The sequence below is a fragment of the Danio aesculapii genome, chromosome 7 (genome assembly GCF_903798145.1).
Source record: "Danio aesculapii chromosome 7, fDanAes4.1, whole genome shotgun sequence".
Taxonomy (NCBI): domain Eukaryota; kingdom Metazoa; phylum Chordata; class Actinopteri; order Cypriniformes; family Danionidae; genus Danio; species Danio aesculapii.
In genome coordinates this window covers 354,208-371,707 of record NC_079441.1, presented here as the reverse complement: position 1 = coordinate 371,707, position 17,500 = coordinate 354,208, and the positions used below count along the sequence as shown (strand labels likewise).

The 17,500-nt window shown below is 38.0% G+C and overlaps 1 protein-coding gene and 2 long non-coding RNA genes across 11 annotated transcripts in view; 1 reads left to right on the top strand and 2 right to left on the bottom strand.

The window, feature by feature from the left end:
• The window catches only part of nrxn2b (neurexin 2b), a 550,373-nt gene that overhangs the window by 325,894 nt on the left and 206,979 nt on the right, over positions 1-17,500 (bottom strand). The window lies entirely within an intron of this gene.
• On the top strand, positions 3,009-7,992 carry LOC130231510 (uncharacterized). Its single transcript, XR_008838051.1, has 4 exons — positions 3,009-3,132; positions 3,649-3,733; positions 7,431-7,566; positions 7,819-7,992. It is a non-coding gene; the product is annotated as an uncharacterized LOC130231510 (long non-coding RNA).
• LOC130231508 (uncharacterized) lies at positions 8,083-11,382 on the bottom strand. The gene is made up of 3 exons (XR_008838049.1): positions 11,296-11,382; positions 10,396-10,422; positions 8,083-8,574 (listed from the first exon to the last, which is right to left on the bottom strand). It is a non-coding gene; the product is annotated as an uncharacterized LOC130231508 (long non-coding RNA).

The following is a 17,500-nucleotide window of genomic DNA, read 5'->3' as shown; positions in this document are numbered from 1 at the left end:
ATACTCCCAGCTGAGTAATGATCAGGTTAGTGTATACTCCATCAGCTGAGTAATGATCAGGTTAGTGTATACTCCATCAGCTGAGTAATGCTCAGGTTAGTGTATACTCCATCAGCTGAGTATGCTCAGGTTAGTGTATACTTCATCAGCTGAGTAATGTTCAGGTTAGTGTATACCCATCAGCTGAGTAATGTTCAGGTTAGTGTATACTTCATCAGCTGAGTAATGTTCAGGTTAGTGTATACTCCATCAGCTGAGTAATGTTCAGGTTAGTGTATACTCCATCAGCTGAGTAATGATCAGGTTAGTGTATACTCCATCAGCTGAGTAATGCTCAGGTTAGTGTATACTCCATCAGCTGAGTAATGATCAGGTTAGTGTATACTCCATCAGCTGAGTAATGTTCAGGTTAGTGTATACTCCATCAGCTGAGTAATGATCAGGTTGTGTATACTCCATCAGCTGAGTAATGATCAGGTTAGTGTATACTCCATCAGCTGAGTAATGCTCAGGTTAGTGTATACTCCATCAGCTGAGTAATGTTCAGGTTAGTGTATACTCCATCAGCTGAGTAATGCTCAGGTTAGTGTATACTCCATCAGCTGAGTAATGTTCAGGTTAGTGTATACTCTCCATCAGCTGAGTAATGTTCAGGTTAGTGTATACTCCATCAGCTGAGTAATGCTCAGGTTAGTGTATACTCCATCAGCTAAGTAATGCTCAGGTTAGTGTATACTCCATCAGCTGAGTAATGTTCAGGTTAGTGTATACTCCATCAGCTGAGTAATGATCAGGTTAGTGTATACTCCATCAGCTGAGTAATGTTCAGGTTAGTGTATACTCCATCAGCTGAGTAATGCTCAGTTTAGTGTATACTCCATCAGCTGAGTAATGTTCAGGTTAGTGTATACTCCATCAGCTGAGTAATGATCAGGTTAGTGTATACTCCATCAGCTGAGTAATGCTCAGGTTAGTGTATACTCCATCAGCTGAGTAATGTTCAGGTTAGTGTATACTCCATCAGCTGAGTAATGCTCAGGTTAGTGTATACTCCATCAGCTGAGTAATGTTCAGGTTAGTGTATACTCCATCAGCTGAGTAATGTTCAGGTTAGTGTATACTCCATCAGCTGAGTAATGTTCAGGTTAGTGTATACTCCATCAGCTAAGTAATGCTCAGGTTAGTGTATACTCCATCAGCTGAGTAACGCTCAGGTTAGTGTATACTCCATCAGCTGAGTAATGTTCAGGTTAGTGTATACTCCATCAGCTGAGTAATGATCAGGTTAGTGTATACTCCATCAGCTGAGTAATGATCAGGTTAGTGTATACTCCATCAGCTGAGTAATGTTCAGGTTAGTGTATACTCCATCAGCTGAGTAATGCGCAGGTTAGTGTATACTTCATCAGCTGATCATGTTTAGTGTGTAGTTGTTGTGTTTAGTGTCCAGTATCTGTGTAATAATCAGAATAAAGCACATCCAGCAGGTTGTGTTCTCAGAATAACCCCTTCAGTCTCCTACAGCAGTGCTGCGCTTCACACCAGCTGCTGATCGACCTGTTAGTTCTGAGAGAACACCCTGCTGGATCTACTTTATCCCTAACCCACTATACCTTAGGATGTTGTGACTGACCAATCAGAATAAAGTATCGCAGGCAACCTAGGTCAGATAATAAAGGTCTGATAACATGTCTACCCAATGTAGGCAACAGTCTTATGATTCATCAGAACACACACACCGAGCAGCAGGAGGATCACGAGCGTACAGTGTATTTACATCTGTGCTGTCAAATATAAATGTGTGAATCCTGGAGCGTCTGCAGCACCTGAGTGACTGGAGCAGCATTACATCACTCTCACACTGACACACACACACACACACACACCACACCACACCCACACACACACACACACACACACACACCCACACACACTTCTTGTATGACAGTGGTAGTGAGGACCGGGTAAATTAACCTATAAACTGAGGACCACCCTTTCTGACACAGCTACAAGTAGATGTTGACTGTATTTCAACACTAGGTGTCTCCAGGATTAGGGTTATCACCTCAGATTCTTTAAAAACACTAATAAAAGGAAAAAGTTTTTAACCTGCGGAGCGAGGACATTTTCTGTTGAGTTCATTCCTGATGGGGGCGCCATTGAGTTCATTCCAGGCGGAATTATATGAAGTATAATATTGAGACATTATATGGATTATATGGTGTTTGTTAATGTTAATGTGGACAGCTCTCAGTCATTATTGAACTAAACACCAGCACCAGAATAAATACTCAAATAATCTTTACAAACACATTCAATTTTATTGATTCACTAAGCATTTTTCTGATAAATCACCAAGAAGCTGCTGGAGAAATGCCAAAAGGCCGCAATATAATGTGTTATGTCCGTCCACGTTCTCTCCCTGAGAGCGGTTTCTTCAGTAAGACACTTCATGCAGGCGGCTTTACCTGGAACTCTGCGTTGCGCAATGAAGCTACTCAGATGTTTACTGACCGCCCTTCTCTCCTTATCCCTCCACGGGCGTTTGGTTATCGTGGTGGTCTTCACAACTGACAAGACAAAATGGATGGTATAACCATAAAAACAGACCAAAGTGTAGCTTTCTTACATAGTTCTTGACTGTAAATGCAATACATCCTTAAAAACCTTTTCCCCAAAGATGTTACCCTGTGTATCAGAGCTAATCAATCAGTAAATTAAAAGAGTAATGACATTAGGAATCAAATCTGCTTTGACCTATAGGAATAAATCATGATCCAAGAGTTCAGTATTGTACAGCACACTGAATCATGATACAAGGCCACCACTATCGGCCAAATATCAAATTCCTGGACTGTTCCCTGACCTAGACATGTACAGGTATTACATTAACTGCGTAAAGGAGGAGAGCACACTAATGCACACTATCCCCACGTGGAGAAGCATGGCGAAAGCACGACGGCTGACAATTTATCCAAAGATTGGAATTATTATTTTGGAAAAAGACGAGGGACTTCTGGTGGAAGATTCACTCTGTGTGACACGAGGACAAAAACTGGCAGAGAAACACAGGAACACGTCTAACGCGCTCAGTTTCACGACCACCATTCAGTGCAGTTCAGGGAGATAAAGGTAAGTTTACTGCTCATCTCCATCTTTAACATTAATTAAAATCCACCAGTTGAAGGACAGGATGTTAAACAGTTTAAAACTAGCTTGTGTCAGCGTAGTTTAATGTGTCACATATAATAACAAACCAAATATAATAATTTTGAAAAGATGCAGTGTGAAAGAATAATTTAGACTGTAAGCTGATGATGGACGCTGTCTGCCACACTGCTTATAAAGTCCACCTGGTTAAATTAGCAGAGCGTCTGGCTTGTTCAGAAAACAGACAGTAAGTTAGTATGTGTCAGTAATGCTCATTTAAAGAAGATGTTATCTGTATATTTGCCTATTTTCAGAGTTCATTATTACTATTGCACTGCAAGAAAGCTGCAAATAAAGAGGGAATTTCAGCTCCGCATCATCATCGTTTCTCGCAGCAGGACTGTTGTAGAACAAAATAATTATATATTTCTGGAATGTATATACATTTGTAGCATATTTAATCAAAGGATTAATGTCTGGTCTGTTTGTGCCATGCAGCAGTGCTGGATCATCAGCCCACAGTCTCAGAGGATTCAGCCACAGTCTTCACCTGCATCCATTTATTTGTGCTCAGATGTTTGAGGTACTGTTTGTTATTTAAATAATTAAAGTTGTTTCTGTGAGGTAAACACTGATGTTGGTTAAGCTCTTTTAAAAACAGTTTTATTATGGATTTTGCTTTTCAATTTCTATTAAACTGAATATCATGATAATAATGTATACTGTGATAAAACCTGTCAATTAATAGCATCCTGGAAATGAGATACCGGACATGCCTACACTGACTACAAACTGAATTTGCATGGCCTATGGATGGATTCACCTATGTGAAGAAATATTTTGCAAAAAAAAAAAAGAAGATTTTATTACAATACTGCTATAATAATCATTAATTCATCAATTCTCACAATTGCTAGTTGCAAAGATTGAAGAAATGTACCGTTTGCTTTCCCCTTGGCCACTCTCTTCCTCTTGATCTGAGGTGAGGGTTTGGTCATGCTCACTTCGTGAGTTTGATCTGCAGCAGACAAACATCAGCGGTCAGAGAAAGCTCAAATACTCTACTGAAGCACTGATAATGACTAGGAGTCTTAAACAACAAGCTGACTTCTTGCAAACTTTCTGTAGAATCACTAAACATTTTGACTCCAACATCTGAGGCCTTGTGTACACCTGATAACAAGATGCATTTTGATTGGTCAAAGTACTAGTATAACACCACGTACAGGTGTGAACACAGTATAAAATGTGTTATTTAAAAACGCATTTGGTCAGAACAAAAATCTAGAACACTGTGGTTTAAATGAAGACAAGTGCAAAGTAAGAATTACTTTCTTTACCAGCACTGTATTATGTATATTATACAAACGTACATAATTATGCAAACAGAATTTAAACTCGGGCTGTGCGATTTGGGAGAATATCTCATTGCGTTTTGTTTTTTTTTTGGGCATATTGCGATTTCAATTTGATTTGCGGTTTAATTTTGTAGTCCAGCTTCAGCTCAATAATCTGTATCGTAGCTTCCTGAGTGTTTAGGAAAAAAACGAAAATATATTAATGCTACTCAAATATATATTGACGCTACTCGAATATATTGACGCTACTCGGAATATATTGACGCTACTCGAATATATTGACGCTACTCAACATATACTGACTACTACTCGAATATATTGACGCTACTCAGAATATATTGACGCTACTCAGAATATATTGACGCTACTCAGAATATATTGACGCTACTCAGAATATGACGCTACTCAGAATATATTGACGCTACTCAGAATATATTGACGCTACAATTATTGACATATATGACGCTACTCAACATATATTGACATATATATTGACGCTACTCAAATATATTGACGCTACTCAACATATTGACGCTACTCAACATATATTGACGCTACTCAACATATATTGACATATATTGACGCTACTCAGAATATTGACGCTACTCAACATATATTGACATATATTGCTACTCAGAATATACTGACGCTACTCAGAATATACTGACGCTACTCAACATATATTGACGCTACTCGACATATATTGACGCTACTCGACATATACTGACGCTACTCAACATATATTGACGCTACTCAGAATATACTGACGCTACTCACATATACTGACGCTACTCAGAATACTGACGCTACTCAACATATATTGACGCTACTCGATATTTGACACTACTCGACATATTTTGACGCTACTCAGAATATTTTGACGCTACTCGACATATATTGACGCTACTCAACATATATGACGCTACTCAACATATTTTGACGCTACTCAGAATATTTTGACGCTACTCAGAATATTTGACGCTACTCGACATATATTGACGCTACTCGACATATATTGACGCTACTTAACATATATTGATGCTATTCAGAATATACTGACGCTACTCAACATATATTGACGCTACTCAACATATATTGACGCTACTCAACATATATTGACGCTACTCAACATATTTGACGCTACTCAACATATTTTGACGCTACTCAGAATATATTGACGCTACTACTCGATATATTGACGCTACTCGACATATATTGACGCTACTCGACATATATTGACGCTACTCACATATATTGACATATATTGACGCTACTCAAATATATTGACGCTACTCAACATATATTGACATATATTGACACTACTCAGATATATTGACGCTACTCAACATATATTGACACTACTCAGAATATATTGACGCTACTCAACATATATTGACATATATTGATGCTACTCAGAATATACTGACGCTACTCAACATATATTGACATATATTGACGCTACTCAGAATATACTGACGCTACTCAACATATATTGACGCTACTCAGAATATTTTGACACTACTCGACATATATTGATGCTACTCGACATATATTGACGCTACTCGACATATATTGATGCTACTCAGAAATATTGACGCTACTCAACATATATTGACATATATTGACGCTACTCAGAATATACTGACGCTACTCAACATATATTGACATATATGACGCTACTCAGAATATACTGACGCTACTCACATATTTGACATATATTGATGCTACTCAGAATATACTGACGCTACTCAGAATATACTGACGCTACTCAACATATACTGACGCTACTCAACATATACTGACGCTACTCAACATATCTGACGCTACTCAACATATACTGACGCTACTCACATATACTGACGCTACTCAATATATTGACGCTACTCAGAATATTTTGACGCTACTCAACATATCTGACGCTACTCAACATATACTGACGCTACTCAGAATATTTTGACGCTACTCAGAATATTTTGACACTACTCGACATATTTACGCTACTCGAAATATATTGATGCTACTCAAATATCACGATATTCAACGTACAGCTGTGGTACTACAAAATGGCTAAAATATGTGCGAGACGGAAGAGTATATCTCCTGTCCAGCATTTGGATGAGGTTTTTAAATCCCTCTTTGGTCACTGCATTAAAAGGCACCGTGTCTTTAGCGAGGTATGCGTTATGGCGTTAGTTATCTCCTGGGTAGGGTTGCAGCAGCTGTTCGTAAGTTAAAGTTTTCTTAAACTGAAAGGTAATGTCCACACTAATGTCCTTAGTAACTATAGCAAGTTTGTAACTAAATTTGTTCTTACTTCGGTTGCAGCACATGATCTTAAAGCAAACCGTAGTTTTGTATCTATATAACTGTCCTATGAAAATGAAATGATAAGTTAATGTCATCTCTTCTCTGACGTTATACATGAGGCGAGGCTGTTGTAAATATTTAGTTGGAACGTACTGTTAGTTCAGTTGTAGTATTTCCTCGTACTTGGCAACAATTCTGCGACAGCTCTTACACATTACCCGTTTTGTTCAGTGTCCTATTTTTCTTTGATATTAATTCGTCTATTAATGCTTCTGAAGTGGCAGATGCCATCATCCCACTCGTCCACGCTTTCTTGTTTGTTTGGTTGTGTGTGTGTGTGTCTTCCGCATAGTCTGGTTGGGCAGACGAAAGTGTACTCACTCAATTGGCTAGTAAGACTGTCGTGCACAGACGGCAGTCACGCATTTGCTCTGGGTGGGGGAAATTAAATATGAATTCGATAATCGCAGCCTTATGCGATTTAGCAAATCGCAACGTTTCAAATTGCGATTCAATTTCGATTAATCGCACAGCCCTATTTTAAACTGTATAAAGATTAACATTAGTATCAAAATCTTTAACCTATATTTTATTTTACCCATGCTTCTGTCCTAGAATTGCCTTAACACTCACTTGTACTCGATGTACGAAATCTGCTGGAATTCTTCTCCAGTTTCTAGAACAATACGGACCCCTGCTATTCAGGCAGCCATCTTTGAGTAGCGTTTGAGAAAGCCAATAGAAAGCAACGGTAAGCAAAAGAGTTTGCTATTATTAGTAATTATTATTATAGAACTTTGCTATTATTAACATGACTGACTATAACATTGAAAACTTCCCTAAGCTTATTTGCCACATTTGTTTTGTAATATGTAATTCTCTTCTTTATCAAAACACTTGCTCTGCTCTCATGGAGTGAAATTTTTTTATGCAGGAAAGTAAAAAGAACAATAATAATATTGTTTGATATCTTTGTTGTTTGTAATAAATATCTGTCTTACAGATGATGACGACATCATAAGATTTCTTAAGCTTACTGCTTTGGACCCACACCTTCAGCACAAATTTGAAGCGGCAACAGGGTCTGGATCTCCTTATCATGCCTAAAAAAAGCTAATCGTGCCTAATTAAGAGAAACACTGGCTCACCTTCAACCTCTGAAGCCTGGTCGTCACTGCAGTGGTCTGATGATATCTGAGGGGAAGTCATACACCGCTCTCCTCTTCCTCTTGATCTGAGGTGAGGGCTGTTTGGGCGGACTCACTCCATCAGTGCAACAGACCAACATCAGCACCTGTAAGGGATCCTCAAGTAGAGAGAGACTTTACTGTCATGAACACTGCTTCAGGGAGATGTTGTGACAGTAAACATGTTTAGTAATGTTTCATCTATTATTTTTCATTAATGGAAACAGAAATAGTTAAATTAGTTTAGAGGCTTTTCATCTTTAAACGCACTGCCCATAATGAATGTGAGAATAATTAGGTGTGTGTGTGCACTGCTGAAGTGAAAGCATCTCTGTAAAATCTTGAGTTGTACTGTTGATTAAATTCATGTTGTCAGAGTCATTACTGCTTGCTGAGTGAAAAAGAAACTGTGTGCCCATCTCAGATCTACCACAATACAAACATCAGCACAAACCATTAACTAAGATGAGTGTGTCAAATTCAGATCATACCTTCATCTGACTCTCCTTTTCTCTCTGCTCTTCCTCCTCCTCTTTGTCTCTGTGAGGCCGAGGTGGATGGAGGACTTTCACCTGTAAAAGATTTCTTTAAATTGGAGTTTCTTAAAAAGATGATTTTGAAAAAAATTTGAGACCATGAGTCTGAAACCAAGCAAATCTTTGAGATGGCTGAACTCAGTCAATACTAAAGAGATCAAGGTTATACATTCACAGATTATTCTGTACATTGTGTAGAACGATTATTACAATTAGACTGGAATGATTGATTAAACCAGAAACAGTGAATCACAGAAAAATGACTTTAGGCATCTTTTCACAGAGTGTCATGAATAAATACAGACATAAAATATCAAAATAAATAATTCTCACAATAAATAAGTGTCATTACGCAACATCTATTTCTTCATTTTTGTAATTTATGCATTTCTACATTTATGTATGCATTTCTGTGCCCATATGTAAATGAGCTGGGCGGTCCCATAACCGCTCTCTGCACAGGATTGGTTAAACAGGATGATTATGACTGTACTACTGTAGATACTCTTCTGATCATTTTTGTAGTACCACTGCTAATAACTAGCATTTACTAGCAAAGAAAACAGTGTAATTGTTTAAACTACCTTCTGTTTGACTTGGATAGTGTAATAGATGATTTAGGTCAGTCAGTGATGATATGGATGTGCATGTGCTCAGAAAGTGAAACGAACATGGGGCATCCACCGTACTACTGGGGCATGGGCAGGTGTAAGATTCTGACGGTGTGATAACCTTGGATGAAAATATCACCGTATTGTGATTATTGCTCTAAAATATGTTCTGTTTAAACATCTGGGTAAAAAACAACTACTGTTCCCCCTCTGAACACGGTATATTTTATTTTAACATTTAAAATATTTTGACACAGTAAACATGTCAGGCTGAATAATTAAAATAACTTGTTGACTTCTGCTGTCTTCGTTAGTTTCAGAAACACAGATTTATTTACAGTTTGAAAAGGCATCTGTGGATATCTTTCTCTTCTTTGGATATAGAGTAAAGCCACTGGATGTTGGTTTATAAGGGATTTGTTTTTCAGATGTTTCCTGAATTGTGGGCTGACCAGTAGCTTTTGATGTGGAGGCTCCTGTTCTCATATAACTCAATATACTCAATAAAATAGTGGAAAAAACACTTAAAATAATAAAATAAACTTACAGATACCTGAGGAACGGTATAACAGAACATTCTAACGGTTTTAAAACCCTGACATTTCAAAACTGCGGTATACCTTGAAAGCGGTTATCGTCCCATGCCTACTCACTACTGGGGCATGTGATCCAGGCGGAGGTGTGCCTCGCTCGGAGTTATCTATTTCCTTTGCTAGTAAATGCTAATTATTAGCAGTGGTACTAAAAAAACTATATTTATCAGAAGAGTGTCAACAGCACTACATAATGATCCCGTTTAACCAATCCTGCGCTGACCTCATTTACATAAGGACACAGCCATACATAAATAAATAAATAAATCTGCATATTGACAGTTTTATTTATTTTAGTATTACATAATTTTAATATTATAAACTTTATTTAATTTTATATTATCTTCAGCATGTAATTATTTATTTATGCATTTATTTACATATTTTGTACATGAATTCATTTCAGCATTTAAATATTTATTCATTTATATATTAAATAAAGGAGTTTTATTACACTGGTTCTGATAATGAACTGTTCCCTCATTCTTATTATTTAGATATTCAAGTTTATTTGTATCATGTTATCACTTTTTATCATTTATTTTAAAAATGGCCTCTTCCAATTAATTACTTGATTATTAAATGAATCCTATTATATACTTTAATTAGTAAAGAATACTGGAAACTTACACTGATTGTGTAAAGGTACATACCTTTGCTGACTTCTCTTCTCCCACTGCCTGTTCACCAAAGAGAAGATTAAAAAAGTATTACATAAAGAATATAAAGTGTGTATATATATATATATATATATATATATATATATATATATATATATATATATATATATATATAATAGCTGCTTTGAAACAATCCACATTGTAAAAGCGCTATACAAATAAAGATGAATTGAATTATATATATATATATATATATATATATATATATATATATATATATATATATATATATATATATACTACTGAAGTATTACATATATATTACAGCATTTTATAACATTTCAGCATTAGTAATCTACATGAAAAAGCTCATGAGTTTAAAGATAAAGCAGTGTAATATGGCATATGCAGGTGTATAGTGATATTCTCCCCCCCCTGAACTACACACACTGCTCTGGAGTTCCAGAGGCGACCCCGCAGCCCTCCCCCTCTCCCCCCTCTGAACTTACTAATGTCAGGCCCAAAACACAGGCCAAGCACCCAAATTAGACACACCAAACACTAATATATATAATATATATATATATATATATATATATATATATATATATATATATATATAATATATAAACCTTTACTTGATGTTAATTTAGCAATAAACATATTGGCCTACTGCTACATTAACTAACATTAAAATTACCACAAGAAATACCCATTCAAAATGAAATATGAATATAAAATATGTTATAGAGTCATACTGATCAAGTCTTGACTGAATTCTAAGCCAATATTACGTAAACGTGGTGCCAGATGAGTTAATGAGAGGCCGAGCCATTAAAAACATCAGATTTTACCTACACAACCGCTGAACCGGCGCGAAAACCGTGAGTTATAAACAATTAACATGAGAGAAATTAATTTAAAAAGTCTTACCTTTAATGCAGACGCTTCACATTTGTTGTGGTGTGCCCGCAGTCGCTCCATTCTTCTCCTCAATCGTTCCAGATCCATTTTGTGAACTAATGACCTCAGCCTCTGCTGACTGCAGGTACGGTGGGGGAGGGGTGGGCGTGGCCTTCAATTAAGCGCGCAGTGGGGGATGGGCAGCGCAGCGCACACACTTACAGCCTAATTGAAGAGCTTGCTTCATGATACTCTCCAGTGTTTAAAGCATTATTTGTTAATTGAATCTAATATTAACCATCTCTACACCACCTCTGCGAGCGCATGGAGAAATGAACGAGGAAAGTTATGAAAACTGTCTATACAATAAGAAAAAAGTCTGGAGTGTTTGAAGCTAAACACTGTACCAGGCACCAGCATCATATTCTTCTGTACACTCAAGAACAATCATGAAGCACTGTATTAACTTTAACATTACAATGACTGATACTTCATCTGTGGAGCTGTACTTTTAGGAAAAGTAAATGCAGATGGAATCTCTTCATTTTCTCACTCAAGAATTGATCCATTCACTGAACTAATGACCTCAGCCTCTGAGCTGCAGGTACGGTGGGGGAGGGGCGGGCGTGGCCTTCAATTAAGCGCGCAGTGGGGGATGGGCAGCGCACACACTTACAGCCTAATTGAAGAGCTTGCTTCATGATACTCTCCAGTGTTTAAAGCATTACTTGTTCATTGAATCTAATGTTAACCGTACAACTACTGTTTAACTTAAATTAACACTGTAATGCATCAGTTACAACAAGAGAAAGCTTTTTAAAATTATTATTGTTATAATAATAATAATAGTAATAATAATTATCATTATTAGTTAACTTTAATGCCAAAACACTGTAAGACAATTACTATAGTATATTAAAATGTAGGTATTTAGCAGACACTTTTATCTAGGTGACTTTCAAATAAGTACAAAGAAACAACTTACAAAAATAAACTCACAAAAAGGGATCTGTCAGGCCTTAGCATTACAAAACAGTACAGAGCTAGGTTTTTATATAAAGGTACAGCACTACTTATAAAGATATATTAGTTACTTATATGCTCATATAGGGGGTTATGGGTCACACGTATAAATAAATGTATTTTTTAACTTCAAGATCTAAATATTAATGTGTTGTCTGATACATAGTTCATTTAAGCTTCCAACTTTATATTACACATCATTTTATATCTGGTGGGGGCCCAAAATTGTCCTGTGCCTCTGTGTCACAAAAAAGACGAATCATTAGGGATGTGGGAGACTAAAAGATGGAGAGGCAGATTCACTGTACGGAGCGTCCTGACCACTGTTTTCACTCTGCAGTCTGAAAGACTTTATCAAAACTTCATGTCTGAAATAGACATTATTACACAACTTATTACACTAAATGATGAATGACATTGTTTGAGACACTTATTAAACATATTATTGATCACACGGTCACTGACACCATTACATGATGGTTAACAGAGCTGGACAGACACCCCCCATTCTCTACAGAGCCTGCAGTATTGCAGTATTACTGCAGTATTGAACTGCAGTATTAAAAACTGATACCTGATATTTTCATTTACATTTGAATTGGATCAGCTTATTGCTTAAAGCAATCTGTACTGTAAAAAAGCACCATGAAAATAACGGTGATTTACCTTAACATTATAAAAACACTATATGACAAACATGATCTTTGTAGGCTGTAAATATGTTGAAGACTGCATTCACACCATGCAACTAAGTTACTGAACGTAAAGTAACTTGAAGTAATACATGCAGTAATAGCATCCTTCACATAGACTTTTGACCAACAATAGAATATTCATCGCATTCATTCATTTTCTTTTTGGCTTAGTCTCTTATTTATCAGGGGTCGCCACAATGGAATGAACCGCCAACTATTCCAGCATATGTTTTACACAGTGGATGCCCTTCCAGCTGCAACCCAGTACTGGGAAACACCCAAACACTCTCACATTCACACACTTCATACACTACGGCCAATTTAGTTGATCAATTCCCCTATAGCGCATGTGTTTGGACTGTGGGGGAAACCCGGAGCACCCGGAGGAAACCCACACCAACACCGGGAGAACATGCAAACTCCACACAGACATGACCACAGACCCAGCCGGGCTCGAACCAGCGATCGAGTGCTGTCAGGCCAACGGTGCTAACTACTGAGACACCGTGACGCCCCCAACATAGAATAGCCAAATCTTTTTTTTTTTTCTTTTTTTGCATTTAACACATTTTACATGACAAGGTTTCTGTTTTAATAAAGTAAAATGTAAAATAATTTTTAAAAGAAAGAAAAAAATCCACTATTTCCTGTTTGCTTTAACTCTACTGAGGAGCCATGTGCAGCACTGCAGGAGTACGCTGCAACGCTCTCTCTCTCAGCTGTAGTGTTAGTGTTGAGGGATTGATATCACTGGCTAATGTCTATAAGTACATGACTGACTGGTCTGGCCTGCAACAAGACATAGCAAACATTTCTTTGAGTGTCCTCCACAACCTATTTGTAACCTATTTATTTTTATTACAATAGCAAGGGCATCAGTATGAAAATATAGTCCCTGATGAAGACCTCCAGCCCTGCACAACTGACGGCTGTGGTGTGCAGTCAGCAGAGGCTCGGGCTGCAGAGCTATGCCAGATATACAGTACAGACCAAAAGTTTGGACACAAAGAGTTTTCTTTAGCTTCATGACTATTGAACATTGTAGATTGACACTGAAGGCATCAAAACTATGAATGAACACATGTGGAGTTACAGACAGAACAAACAAGTGTGAAACAACTGAACATGTGTCATATTCTAGGTTCTTCACAGTAGCACCTTTAGCTTTGATTACTGCTTTACACCTCTTGGCGTTTCTCCTTGATGAGCTTCAAGAGGTCGTCACCTGAAATGGTCTTCCAACAGTCTTGAAGGAGTTCCCAGAGATGCTTAGCACTTGTTGACCCTTTGCCTTCACTCTGCGGTCCAGTTCACCCCAAACCATCTCGATTGGGTTCAGGTCCGGTGACTGTGGAGGCGCAGCAACCCCATCACTCTCCTTCTTGGTCAAATAGCCCTTACACAGCCTGGAGGTGTGTTTGGGGTCATTGTCCTGTTGAAAAAATAAATGATGGTCCAACTAAACACAAACCGGATGGAATAGCATGCCGCTGCAAGATGCTGTGGTAGCCATGCTGGTTCAGTATGCCTTCAATTTGAATAAATCCCCAACAGAGTCACCAGCAAAGCACCCCCACACCATCACACCCTCCTCCTTCCTGCTTCACAGTGGGAACCAGCCATGTAGAGTCCATCCGTTCACCTTTCTTCTGCGTCGCACAAAGACACAGTGGTTGGAACCAAAGATCTCAAATTTGGACTCAGACCAAAGCACAGATTTCCACTGGTCTAATGTCCATTCCTTGTGTTCTTAGCCCAAACAAGTCTCTTCTGCTCGTTGCCTTTCTTTGCAGTGGTTTCCTAGCAGATGTTTTACCATGAAGGCCTGATTCACACAGTCTCCTCTTAACAGTTGTTCTAGAGATGTGTCTGCTGCTAGAACTCTGTGTGGCATTGACCTGGTCTCTAATCTGAGCTGCTGTTAACCTGTGATTTCTGAGGCTGGTGACTCGGCTGAACTTATCCTCTGCACCTTATCCTTTCCTGGGGTGGTCCGCATGTGAGCCAGTTTCTTTGTAGCGCTTGATGGTTTTTGTGACCGCACTTGGGGACACTTTCAAAGTTTTCCCCATTTTTGGGACTAACTGACCTTCATTTCTTAAAGTAATGATGGCCACATCGTTTTTCTTTACTTAGCTGCTTTTTTCTTGCCATAATACACAATCGAACAGTCTACTCAGTAGGACGATCAGCTGTGTGTCCACCTGACTTCTGCACAACACAACTGATGCTCCCAACCCCATTTATAGGCAAGAAATCCCACTTATTAAACCTGACAGGGCACAGCTGTGAAGTGAAGACCATTTCAGGAGACTACCTCTTGAAGCTCATCAAGAGAACGCCAAGAGTTTGCAAAGCAGTAATCAAAGCAAAAGGTGACTACTTTGGAGAACCCAGAATATGACACATGTTCAGTTGTTTCACACTTGTTTTGTCTGTCTGTAACTCCACATGTGTTCATTCATAGTTTTGATGCCTTCAGTGTGAATCTACACTGTTCATAGTCATGAAAATAAAGAAAACTCTTTGAAATGAGAAGGTGTGTCCAAACTTTAGCTCTGTACTGTATGTATCAGGCTTAAAGAAAAAGATAATCATAATGCAGAAACACATTCAATTAATGATGACTGTTGGACAAAAATTATTGTATAAAATTATGGACATTTTCAGAAAAAAAAAAAAACTTTTTCCCCAAAAGAGGACACGTCTGGAAAAAGAGGACTTCTGTTCACCCTACATAATCTCTGTTTTGAATGGGAATAGCTTTAGATGGAGATGTGGGGTAAATTATTATTACCAGAGCTTTCAGTGCTTTTTTCCATCTGGAGGTGCCATCTCTATATCATCACATGACAATGTCAGCACAGACTACGTTAACTTCTACCTACTGTAAAAGGACAGAGAAACAAAGGTCCTCCAGTACTGCCAATGCTCTGGACACAGACCAGCAGTAAATGTGCAATATTTGGCCAATTTCTGTTTCAAAGTAGTCTTCCACAGTTGTTTCTATGCAGACTCTTGAAGCAGTGGAACACATCTGTTAAACAAACTACAGGTGTTTTTACACATAAAATTCAGATCAATATGAAGGTTTGTTTAGAGGAATGACATTTAATTTAGCTTTAGGTGAGTGCTTATTATTGACAGAATCCAATCTTAATTAATTAAACATTTGATTAGACATGGGGGCGGTACGCTGGCGCAGTGGGTAGCACGATTGCCTCACAGCAAGTAGGTCGCTGGTTTGAGCCTCGGCTGGGTCAGTGGTCATTTCTGTGTGGAGTTTGCATGTTCTCCCCGTGTTGGTGTGGGTTTCCTCCGGGTGCTCTCGTTCCCCACAGTCCAAACACATGTGCTATAGGGGAATTGGGTAAGCTAAATTGTGGCTGCAGCTGGAAGGGCATCTGCTGTGTAAACATATGCTGGGATAAGTTGGTGGTTCATTCCGCTGTGGCGACCCCAGATTAATAAAGGGACTAAGGCAAAAAGAAAATGAATGAATGAATGGTTAGACATGTACCTATGTCAGGAAGCAGCAGGATTCACACACAGGGAGGTAAAGGCAGAACACAATGTTAGCCTTTCATGTTCTATGTGAATTGTCCATTAATACTTGCTTAATAATACTTGGGTCACCAAAGACAATCACAATTTGAAGTTTAAGACTTTAAGATCTTTCTACAAAACTGTACACAGTCTACAGATTATGTGTAAACGTAAGTGTGAGTAGATGTGTCAGGGTAATAGCAGAATCAGGGTGTTGTCAGCCCATGTCTGTATCCTGATGAGTGTGCTTTGCCAGCATTGTGCCTACAGGGGTTTAAGCTCGGGCAGATCTAAACATTCCCTATGTGAATAAACCAGCACATCAGCATCAACGTTTACATATCTGCTCAAAATATCATTCGAAAAATTACAAAAATAATATCTGGCAAGGAAGTCTATTCACCCAGGTCATCTAATTATTTAGCATGGGGCGTCAGCATGTATGAGCATGTTAGCATGTAGCATATTAAAAACAAACTAAAGAAGAGCAAACAATTTGTGGACAATATTGACATTTTTTTCTTAAAACATTGAAAACATTTATTTTATTAAAATTTAATAAAAATATTTTAAAGGATTTTTATTTTCATATATTGTACTTCGTTTTGAGATTTTAATATCACGACTCCCCTGTGTTTCATAAACAGATATCCTCACTATTGTAATATAGAAAACATCACGTGCTTGGACACAAAAGCAGTTTCTTATTCGTGAGCAAACCGATTCTTTCAATCATCTGCTGAATCGGTTATTTGATGAGAGATTGATGAGTGAATCATGTGATGTTGTGGAGTCACCGACTCTAATAAAGTGGTCAGACCGAGTCATTGATTCTAGTGAATCGCTCAGACCGAGTCCACCGACTTCTAATGAAGCGGTCAGAACCGAGTAATTGATTCCAGTAAAGAGTCTAGGACCGATTCATTGACTATATTGAAGCGCTCAGACCGAGTCATTGACTCGAATGAAGC